Here is an 11,825-nt window from a genome sequence, read left to right on the forward strand (position 1 = left end):
CTAGATCTAATAAAAATTTATGCGGCTAATCCTTAGCTCGACTTGGCAATGATCAGAGTATAAAAGGATAAGAATAGACAATTTTATACACGGGAAAATAGAAACCATGGCTTAAACCACCGACAGAAATTAGATAAGTACAAATTAAACAGATTAGAGGTTCTATTATATACCTACAAATCTAGCAAAAGTGAAATAATAAAAGCTAACATTAATAAGACTCAAGTAAAAATATCCAAGAGGAAAAAAATTCACACTATGATGCATTCATAGTATTACTTATGATGCTTAAAATAATTTAGGAGCAATCCTTAAAGTTCTCACGATAAAGACATGATTGAGTAAACCATGGAATACCACATAGCCTTTAAAATGGAATAATATGTAGCCTTTTAAAATCATAGGAATGAACTCCGCAATCACCACTGAGCAGATCAGACTTGTTCGCACGCCTTGGTGCCTCGGTAACCATGTCTGACGAACCCGATATGGCTGAGATTGAGAAATCTGATAAGTCAGAACTGAAGAAAACAGAAACACGGGAGAAAAATCCACTGCCTTCAAAAGAAACGATTGAACAGGGGAAGCAAGCAGGCGAATCGCAAGGAGGAGCGCGGCGCCACTATGCACTGCGCATGCCACAAGCAGTGCCTTCGTATTTTACTCCTTTAGCTGTTTAACTTTGTGAGATGCAAAGCGGTTGGATCAAGTGTAAATGACTGTGCTGCCCCTTTTCACATCAAAGAACTACCGCCAACAACGAAGGCCACCCCTGCCTCTCCCACCTGCCTGTGTGGCTGGCAGAGAAGGAAAAGAACTTGCACGTGGGTGAAGGCGGAAGCTGTGTGGGACGACAGTGAAATCTAGAGTGGAAACCAAGCTGGTCCAAGGGGGCCCGCAGGTTGTAACATGCAGTTTAATCAGCGTGCCATTTTTTTTGTCGTTCAAATGATTTTAATCATTAGAAGGCACAATTTTTTAAATATGCAAATAAAAAGTTTTAAAACCTGAAAAAAATAGGTATGATAATCATTGACATGTGTATTTTTGAAAAAAATGCAGGAAAACAAGGAGTACGTCTGTAGGCAACACTTTCAAGTGAATGTGTACATTCTAATGAAGGTTAGAAGTGATTTCAGAGAGGTGTACTTGCTTTGCGGGATTTCATTTTCTGTAAAGATAAGTGCATAATAAAAATATAAGTGTATCTAGACATATATCACATAAAAGAGAGAGTGGAGAATAATTTCTTCTTTCTCCTTGCTTCCCAGGGGAGCCATGAAGATGAATTAAGTGGTCTGAACTTCTTGGATCAAAATATTAGATGCTCGGATAAGTGAATGGTTCAGGTTCTTCCTTGGAGACGTTAAAGAATATCCATCTGTCAATGATTATGATGTTTTTGAATTATTTAATGACATTAGCAAACGTTCATGATTAGTGGTGTTTTTGATTTTTTAAAGAAAAGATTCTAGACTATATCCTCCCTCACATGTCTCCCCATGTCTCTTTCTCACATACAACATACAAGCACATATGTACACAGTACATTAAAAGTAGATTGTATTATTTGGCATTAGTAAGAACAGTAGAGAAGGAATCTCCGAAGTAGTTACCGTACGGACCTCGACACCTGTTGTTTTTAATTCACTTTCTTACACCCTCTGCTTGGCTCTAACTTCCCACTCGCCACGCACACACCCCCTGCAATCCCACCACCACCACCCAGAAGTGTTTCTATGAATCCAGAATTAACAATATCATATCATAAACTGAGAAGTTCTTTGTCTACGGGCCAGGCTTTCATCAGAAGAAGAAATGGGCAAAGAGTTGCCAAATCATTTGGAAAACATCTTATATAAAAATGATGAATCTTTTCATTATGCAAGAAGATAAAATAATGATAAAGGAACATATTTTAATATTTTCTTTTAACATTTTGTCTTAACATAGTTAATATCTCATTTATTTTATTACGGTTCTCGAATATTTAATGTGCCTCATCATACTGAGAGCTGTTAAAAATAAGGTTCCAAAATGATCTTCCAAGTTTGCAAAATTCTGAATAAGAAATGGCAGAATGGTGATCTGTTCCATTTCCCCACAAGAGAATGCTTAAGATATGTTAAGTTTTTAAAAATCAGAATACAAAATTATGTATAGAATTAAGTTAAAAATCAGAAAACAAAAATATGTATGTAAGAGATCAATTATGCAATACATACACACTCATATTCATTCAGAAAAAAATGTAATAGTGGTCATCAGTGAAATGCTGAAATTGTGAGCAATTTCAATTTTCTTCTGTATACTTTCCCATATCTTTCACATTTTCTATCACAAGTGTGTGTTAGATCTATAATAAAGAGAAAATCAGAAGAGTTGTTAATAGAAAGCAATATCCAAGAGTCTGGAAAGAAGTCCTGCCATTAAGTCAAGAGGCAGACAGGGTCTCATAGCTCCACTTAAGAAGCAATGTTCAGTGAGGACCTTGTGTAGTCAAGGGTAGGCTCTCAAGAGAGGGTGGCCAAAAAGGAGGAAAAAATCAAGACTGAGAGAATAAAATGGCAGACATGACAAAATCTCATTCCGATGGCTCTGAGTAACATCCATAAGGAAGGATAACTACAACTACAGAAGAATAAACAGGACCTCAGAGGACATCTGGTCCAAAGAGCCCAGAAGAGCTGAGCTCATTCACTCACAGCTGCTTAGTGGGAGACCTGGGATTAGAACTCTGGCATCCTGAGTCCTAGTCAGTGCTCCTGACTCTAGCGCCCTCTGTTTCCCAGTGCAAATTACATGCTGTCGTTATTGTGATTGTTGTTGCTATTTGCATCAAAAGAGTACATTGTACAACCTTTCACCTGGACCGGAAATCCTGGCTGAGCCTGCTTCCCTAACTTCACTTCGGGTGGATCATGTAACATTATTTCAAATTGGGACAGATTCTCAATATTTCTACTTCCCTCTTGACTACATTTCTCCTCCTCCTTTGCATTGTTCCTTATAGTGTTTAAACTTACAAAAAACCTTAAATAGTGCAAGAACTTTGATGTATCCTTCTCCTAAACAAAACTGTTAACATTTTACCACATCCCACCCCTTTTCTCTCTCACACACACATGCACATATACCATACATAGCATGTATATATAAGAGCATCCATACATGTCATACATATATCACATATATGTAAAAACATCCACATATATATGTACACACATGAACATTACACATTTTCCGGAACCATGTGAAAGTAGGTTGAAGACATCAAAACACTTTACTTCTCAATTCTCCAGCATCACCTAAGAATGAAGACATTCTCCTACATAGATATGATATCATTATCACACCTAAGAAAACTCATATCTAATATTTAATCTCTTCAAATTTTCCTAAATGTCCCCAAAATGTTTTTTATAGCTGTTTCAAGATTTTGATCAAGGATCTCATCAAGGGCTACATACTTTATGCAGTTATCGGGTCTCCTTAGTCTCTTTTGGTTTAAAACAATCCCCTCGCATTTTGTTTTTACTTCTGTTTTTCATGACACTAAACTTTTGAAGAGTTCCCACCAGTTTTCTTAGATAATCTCTCACATTCTGGATTTCTAATTGTTTCCTCATGGTTAGATTCAAATTAAACATCTTTGGAAAGAATATTATGCAGGGGATATTATTTGTCTCTTATCGTATAATATCAGAAGGCACATAACATTAGAATGTCCCACTATGCTGTTTGACCTATAAGTTAAGGAATAGCCACCAGATCTTTCAATTGCAAAGGTTTAGTATCCCCTTTCTAATAATTTATGGAATAAGTCTTTGAGACCATATGAACATCTTAGCATCTGTTAATAATCATAATTCTTGCCTGAATTGGGGTTGCAAAACAGTGATTTTTGTCATTTTCTTATTTATTAGCTGGCATTCTCTGTAAAGAAGAAACCCACATCCCATCTTGTGTGCTTTCCCCAGCAATCTTCCAACTACTCTTTCTGCCTCCGGTCTGGCCGACTCCACTCCATCTGCTGCCAGAAGAAACATGCTCCATTGTAAATCTGGACACATCCATGCCCCGTTTAACATCCTTCTGGAACGAACTCAAATCTGTGAGCGTGGCACGGGGCTCTTTGCGAGCCTGGTTCCTGTCTCACCTCTCTCTCTGTACCCCTCCCTGTATTTCATTCAAATGATCTATAGTTCTCCAAACACATCACCCTACTTCATAGGCCTGCACCTCTGCACACACTAGTCCCTCTGCTGCAAGGTGCTTCCCCACCTGCTGACCTCACCTGAGCCCCACTTATTTTTCAAGCTTTGGTTCATTCATTAGCTCCTCCGACCCTCAGGCTAAATAGCTGCCCTTTTGGGACTCCGTGACACCTGCGCACACTTCTCTCATCACGCTTGTGGCCCTGCATTGGAAATTTTTGTTGGTTTGCTTGTCTCTCCCACCTGATTGTAAGCTCTTTGTTGGAAGAGATCTGTCTTTCATCTCTGTATGACAGGAATCCAGCTTTAAATAAGCATTCAGAAAATATTTTCCAATGAATTAACTCGTTTCCTCAAATAATTAAATAATGTGACCGTCTTCCAGAACAACTAGATTATATGATCTTTAAAGACAAAAACTATGTCTTATATATCTTTGTATTGCTCACATATCCCACTGTATTGCTTGGTAATTTGAATCAGCTTTTGAGTGAGCAGGTTGGCACTTATAAAAGTCTACGGACATAGTACTTTTCACCTGCCGAGTATATTTTCCTTTTGAGAATTGCTCCTCTTTTACTAACAAGATAACCAATCCCTTGCCTGGCCTTCCCACACACGAGTGACTCATATTTCAAGCTAGTTAATTACAGGACTCCATTCTCCTGGCTGCAATGGTTGGCTAAGGTAAGGAGGACACTTGGTATTTTTGAAGGAGGTATCAGGAAAGACATGCAGGGAAAACATTGTAGTAGCCATCGCTGCCAGAGGCCATCTCTATCTCAAGGTGGAGAGGAAGCCATCTCAATGGGGAGACAGAGCTAATGACATTATTTAAACCTCTTAACCCAGTCACATCTGAAGAGTCATGTTTTAGAGTTCCTGGCACACAAGTCAATGAATGCCTTCCTTCTTGCCTTTTAAGTAGACAAATCCTGACAAATATACAAGATCCGATTCCATGACAATCCACATTTGGTTAAGCAGATAAACTGAGATGAAAATAAGAATTTCACCTACATTTAGTCCTTTACTAATTTGGGGGAAATTATATAAAAACACTGTATTGGTCAGATTCTCCAAGGAAATAGAACCAATGATATAAATTATATATAGTTATAAATAGAGATATAGATATAGCTATGAGGAGAGAGAGAGAATGGAATTAGCTCATGAGAAGTCTCATGATCTCTTGTCTGCAAGCTGGAGAATCAGGAAAGCCAGCGATGTAATTTGGTCCCAGTTCGAAGGTCTGCCACCCACAAGATCTGATGGTATAAATCTAAGTCCAGAGACTTGAGAAGCAGGGGGCCAATGGCGTAAGAACCAAGAGTGCCTATGTCCAAGGGCAGGAGAAGATGGATGTCTCAGCTCAAGCAAAGAGAGCAAATTCACCTTTCTTCCACTTTTTTATCCTATCCAGGCCCTTAACAGATGATGCCCACCCAGGCAAGGGTAGTCGCCTTTAGTCAGTCTTCCATTTCAAATGTTAATCTTTTCCAGAAACGCCCTCAACAGAAGCACCCAGAAATAATCTTGCATAAGGTATCTGGGCATCCCTTAGCCCTGTCAAGTTGCCACACACAATTGACCACCACAGATACCTGAATCGGCCCCACCTCTATAGCCCCTGGCAACCAGGAAGAGAGCTTTTATCTAGGCTGCTTCAGAAGAACTCAAGGCGTATTTGGGGGCTCTATTCTGATGCTTCTGCCCCCTAGGTCTTTCCAAAGGGGCAAAGCAGACCAAAATATATATATATATATATCATAAATGGTAAAGGCTGGCCAGTATCTTTATTAATTCTGTTCAAAGAGATTATCGAATACCTCCTCGTTGCAAATGGTTCATGGCATCTGTTTTTTTTTCGGAGGTCAACAATCTACTCTGCTTCTGGAAGCTTTTTCTGGGGGATGTGAGGAGCTTAGGGTGGAGTGGTAAGGAGTAGGGCTACTTTCCAGGACAGAGGTGTCAAAATGCCAGGTGCATTTCAGGGAACCGTCACTGGGAATATGTTCTAGCTCGCACCTCAAATGAGGCATGAGGAGAGAAGACAGGCTGGCCTTCTCCAAAGCAGTCTACAGAGCTTAGAGACCACAAAAGGAGGAAAATGCAGAGTCTTGCTTTAAAAAAGATTCCTTCGTGTCAGCCCAATTGGATACCCTGTGTGGCGATTTTTAGGAGTAAGGGGAAATAGCCAAGCTCTTTAAGAGGAGCATTTTCATGGCTTTCATTTGAATTATCTTAATTAGATGCTTTTCTCCTAATGGTCCACTAGCTAAGACAAACCATCCCACCGGAACCAGAGTTGTGATGAAGTGTGGCGGGAGCGGGGAGAAGTCATTTGACAGTACACACTCCTGCCCCGGGAGGTCTGGCTGTGGCACTTCTGGATGGAGCAGCATGGAGGACCTGATGCCCTGGATGACAGCAAATGGGATGGAAAGGGGGACAACACCGAGGAATTGGGGAGAGGCACAGAAAAGGGAGGACAGTCAAAAGAAACGGTAGTTTCTTCACAATTTCACTAAGGCTAGAACTGCTGGTCTACCCCCAAATGTGTCCTTTCTAGAGATGCAAGGGTGAAATATGGTAAGAGAGCCCATCATTTTATGTCTCTGAGTTTGGTAGAAAGGGAGATGACCACCTTCGCCTTCATCCCCTAGGAACCTATTCCAGTCTTGGACTTTAATTCTTCTGACCCTTGCTACTAAATTCTCTCCCCAAAGAAGAGGCAGAAACCTGGCTCAGGACAACAAAGAGACGCGGAGAAGAGCAGCTTGTTTCTTCCAACCTGTTTCCGTGGTCTGCCCCGTGCCCCCAGGAGGAGCATCTCTGTCAGGTAACTAACTATAGGAAGCCGTGCCCTTCAGGTATTTTCAGCTTTCGTGTCCCCTTTATTAACAAAGCAGGAGCCCTAGTTCTGCCCTGGACTCTAAGCTGAGGAAGACATGAAAAGGTGATGACTATATATTTCAAAAGAACAGCTTGGTGAGCTTAGGGAAAGCCAGAAAAAATAGACTGGTTTTTTTTTTCCCCTGCCTACAGGGCTGGGTTCTGAGAGCACACACACTTCCTCTGAGTCCCCTGGTTTATATAATTCAAGCATCTGGGGATTCCAGAGCTTTACCTCATAGCAACTATTAAAAGGTCCTATGAGTACTGTTTCCCCAGAGGCTGTGGGCAGAGGGATGAGAACTGAGGCACCGAGGAGAGAGAGGGAAGGTTAAGGGCTGGCCCAGGCACATCTGGGGTGGACTCTTAACTCCTCATCATGCCAGCCCCAGGGCCTGGTGACACCGCAGGCAGATGATTAGCTTAATATCCACTCTGTGGGTCACATTTGGTGGAGGTTGCTCCAGGCAAGCAGGTTAGAGGCCGTTCCACCGGAGCACCTGCTGGACCTCCATGCCACACAGCCTCCTGCCTCCTCCGCACAGCCTCTGTCAGCTTCCAGCACCGATCCTCTTGTTGTCACTGCTGCCACTATGGTGATCACTGCCCTTGGGTTCAGCCACAACTCCAGAGGTGCCCGGGCTGTGCAGGCTGTCGGGACTGTCCCTGAAATCTCCCCAGTGCCCACAGAGAGCCCGTGTGGCTGCACATGGCTCTCTCCAGACAAGAAAAACCAGGGGAAGGCCGGGCCTGCATCCCTGACTAATGATCATGCCTTCAAGACGGGATGCAGCCTGTGACTCAAAGTGTGGAGGCACGGCAGAGGGAGGCAAGAGTGGCAGGGAGGGGAGGGATAGGGAGGAAAACACAGGTGGGGGGTGGGGAGGAAGGAGAGAAAAAGCAAAGGAACGAAAGCCTCTGAACTTGGAATCTAGAGCATGTCTCTTCTACGGCAGTCACAAAAGTGGAAAATGGTGAGATGAAATATCTTCACACAGCAGGCCAGCGGTCCAGTGTGATGTCACTTTGGAAGGAAGACGAGACTGAAGGAATAAAAGGATGTTACTATAACTGTAATTGCTGTAACTCGCAATACAGTATAAGGTACACTGCATATGCAAATTCAGTGTTACACAGACTGAAATCTTATGGACAAGAACTGTGGTTCCTCTTAAGCTAGAAAAGTAATCACATACATCAAAACTGTTTTAGCTTGGTCCTGTTCCAAGAATACAAGTCTGGACAGGAAGGATATTTAAAGACGAGTTAGGTTCAGTTTTTCCATAGGAAGTTATTATTTCCTGAAGTTTGTCGTTCGACACATTTTATATCTGATCGTTTATAATAATAAGCTATGTTGTAAGAGGAGATTTGCTTGGTATGTACAGCATATATAGACACATAGATATGTGTGCTGTGTATAAACTACTGTTCTACAGCTATATATAAAAGTTCTTTTAATATTCTAGGACAGTCATTCCAATCCTATAAGAACTAACGTTAGCTTTTCATTAAAAAACTGCAACATAACGATATAGCCTACATAATCGCATAATTTCTTAAAATTGACATATACCTGTGACGTAAAGGAGAAATTTAAAAATATATATTTATAATGAAATAATTTGTATTATGATACGTAAATGCTCAGGCACAGCTAAACTAGAAGATATAATAAAATAGGCAGATGCTCGTACCTACTTGTAATGAATAAGTTTGGATTTAAGAAAAGAAAACACTCATTTGAATACTGTTGATCTTTTATCTTTATAGTTAACATTTAGAAATAAAGGTAAAACAAATATGCTTCTACATTTCTATAAGATCACCATTAGTTAATAGACACAAATGCGGGCTGACACAGATGTGTTGACTCAAATACCTTGAGCAACATTGCCATCTGTGAAAGGATTTTCTGAAACTTTGAGACATTCTTTGGAAAGTTCCCAACAAAACCAAATGCAATCTTCTCACAATTTAACTAGCAGTTGCATCTATGGACAATTCAGCATATAGTAAAACCATGTACATTTTTTTGTGTGCGTTTATTTAAAATGGATTTCCTGTCTAGGCTTGGATAAGTATAAAAGAGTTTCCTCCTACATAAATTTCTCATGGGATTGGTAACGTTCTCTGGCTTCTGCATGAAGCCATGTCCCATTTCGTGCTCCTGACCTTAGCTCTTCTAAGCCACACATAGTCTCTATGTCAATCCTCTTCTAGTTTCTCATCCTCGAAGACGAATGACCCCACTTGTCCATTTATTGCTCTACAGCTATGTAATAGCTTCATCTCTCCTTCAGTTCATTGCCTGCTTTTCTGTTTTCATCACTTTTTTCACTATCTGTAATTGTTCATTCATTAATTCATTTATGCATTCAACGACAAGTATGTATGAAGCATAAAACATTGTCTGTTACTTAAAATCACCACTGCTTCTAACAAGGATGGAGTCTAATGCAACCCAACCCTGAGCTCCACGGTCCCCAGTCTCTGCATGGTGTCACGCTCAAGAGTCCAGCAACAAAAACTGTTTAAAAGGAATTGCAATCTCTCTTTACCTCTTTCAAAGAGCTATTGGTAACTTACAGAAATACTTTATAAAAATCTTCTCCTCCATTCTTTTTGATTTTCATGTCTCTCTCTCCCAACTTTTAACTCTTTTCCTTTCTTGCCTGTCAAACATTTGTGGCTCTCCACAAAAACTGATGCATGTCTATTAGGCCACCCACCATTCTTTTGCATTTAGACTCCAACACCCTGTTGTGGGAGTGCAAGTCTTTATCGGGGCATCTAAGCTGCTGCTAGAGTCTTAGTTATTCACAGTTTCTGCTTGAAATCCTCAAGGTTGAAGAATGGGAAATTTCTCTAGAAGTTGCATTGTCGTATGCAAGAAAAGATATGTTCACTGGGAAAAAAACACCCTCAAGACTGTTGGCTCCCACTAGCTGTTCCTCTTTGCCGTAGCTGAAGCAAACATGGGGCCATTCCCCATCTGCTCAGGTTCCAAACGTGCCAAGGGATGGCTGACCAAGTATTCACAGTGATATTGCTGTGACACACCCTACCAACCTGAAAGCAGGTCAGGTTTTGAAGTCTCCAGTCGGAGCCCACTCGGCTCTCAGAGCTCCTTGACTGGGGTTGGAGGACAACTGTCCCCCACACACTGAGACTCACCAGCCAGAGGCCTGGCTTAAGGGGCAGAGGCCCAGCTACACCTCCTCCTTCGCTGCTCCGGGCCTTAAGTCCTCTATCTGTTCTCTTTTTCTAAGAGTCATGCTGCTTTCTTTTTCTCTTCTTCAGCCTTGAATGATTCACCAATACTAAGAATTCAGTGGGCCCTTGAGGTCGTGATATGTCTTTATTACATCTATTTTAGTACGTGATCATTCTTACATTATCTTCATTAGATTGTCCCTGATCCTCCAGGTCTTATTCCCTGCAAATAGCCCACTCTGGCATGAACACATCAGTGGATCTGTTCTCCAATCCTTGCTGACACATGGTTATGAATTGACATTTTAATCCTCCAAATTATCCATCCAGTCTGCTGTATTTTCTTTAGCAAGGAAGGAAGCTTCACACCCAACTAACAGTTTTTCTGTTTTGAAGTCCACAAACACCTTCTTAGGAGGGGACTCTGGAGATTGTCACTTGGTTGGTGGCATTTCTCAGCCTCCGGGGCTTTCGCTCCTATACCAGTGCATTGGCATGTGTTGATCAAGTATTTTTCTCAGATCCTTGACCTTGCCCTTTCTGGAAATTTCTCGAATCTCTGGAAACCATTAATCTGAATCCGCAGTTCCAAATCCTGCTTGATAACCATATCACAGCAGCTGGGGGTCCTGGGATCTGGTCTCTACAGGTAGAGCTGGGCAGAAGCCTTGAACTGCCACAAACCTCTGTTCCTCCTTCAGCAGAAGGCTGGTTAAAAGCCGGTGTCCGGTTTGCAACTACACAAGAGGATTTTTGGGCTTCCCCATTTGCATGTGATTATTAATTTGGTTCTCTTTCTGGAACCAAATTCTGATGCTGGTATCTCTTCGGAGGCATTTAATTTTTGCAAACAAAGCTTGGCTCTGTGCTTCCTCTGTTTCACCTTCTAGTTGAAAGTCTTTTTGGTCAGGTGAGAAGGTCAGCCCTGAAACACATTCACCGTAGCTTTAACGAGGAGCATGCTGTTAATGCTCTTTCCAGCATTCCTTTTGGCTCCATGAAATGCTGCACAAAAAATTCAAATTCTGTTCTCTGGCACCATCTAATTTGCTGTTCCTTTCCAATGTCTTTGCTTCTTATTATTGTCTCTTAAACCTTTTTTTTTTTTAATAGTCAACAGCTGCACATGGTACAAAATACAAAAAGTACAAAAGGGTTTCAGTGACAAGTCTCCCACTCATCTCTCAGCCCTCAGTCTCTCTCCTCAGGCACCGCAGCCACCAGCCTCTCTGCATGTTCGGAGCCACGAGTACGCGCATTCTTCAAACAAACATACAAACTACCAAGAACCCCACACGTGGTGATGTTCATCTGCACCTTATTTTTTCCTTATTTATCTTTGGAGAGTAGCTGTTAACCAGGTGAAGAGAGATGAAACCAGCTTCTGTGTACCAACAGCTTCGAGGTTGCCACTGATTCCAGAGGGTTTTATCAGACTATGCAACATTTCTCACCCGAATCAGCCTATGGGTGTTTAATGACTCTTAGCAGGCTTTC

At 41.4% G+C, this 11,825-nt stretch overlaps 1 pseudogene; it reads left to right on the top strand.

The window, feature by feature from the left end:
- Positions 1–470: 470 nt before the first annotated feature.
- LOC105289812 lies at positions 471–680 on the top strand (annotated as a pseudogene).
- Positions 681–11,825: the final 11,145 nt, after the last annotated feature.

This window comes from Pteropus vampyrus, unplaced genomic scaffold, assembly GCF_000151845.1.
Source record: "Pteropus vampyrus isolate Shadow unplaced genomic scaffold, Pvam_2.0 Scaffold28, whole genome shotgun sequence".
In the NCBI taxonomy this organism is placed as follows: domain Eukaryota; kingdom Metazoa; phylum Chordata; class Mammalia; order Chiroptera; family Pteropodidae; genus Pteropus; species Pteropus vampyrus.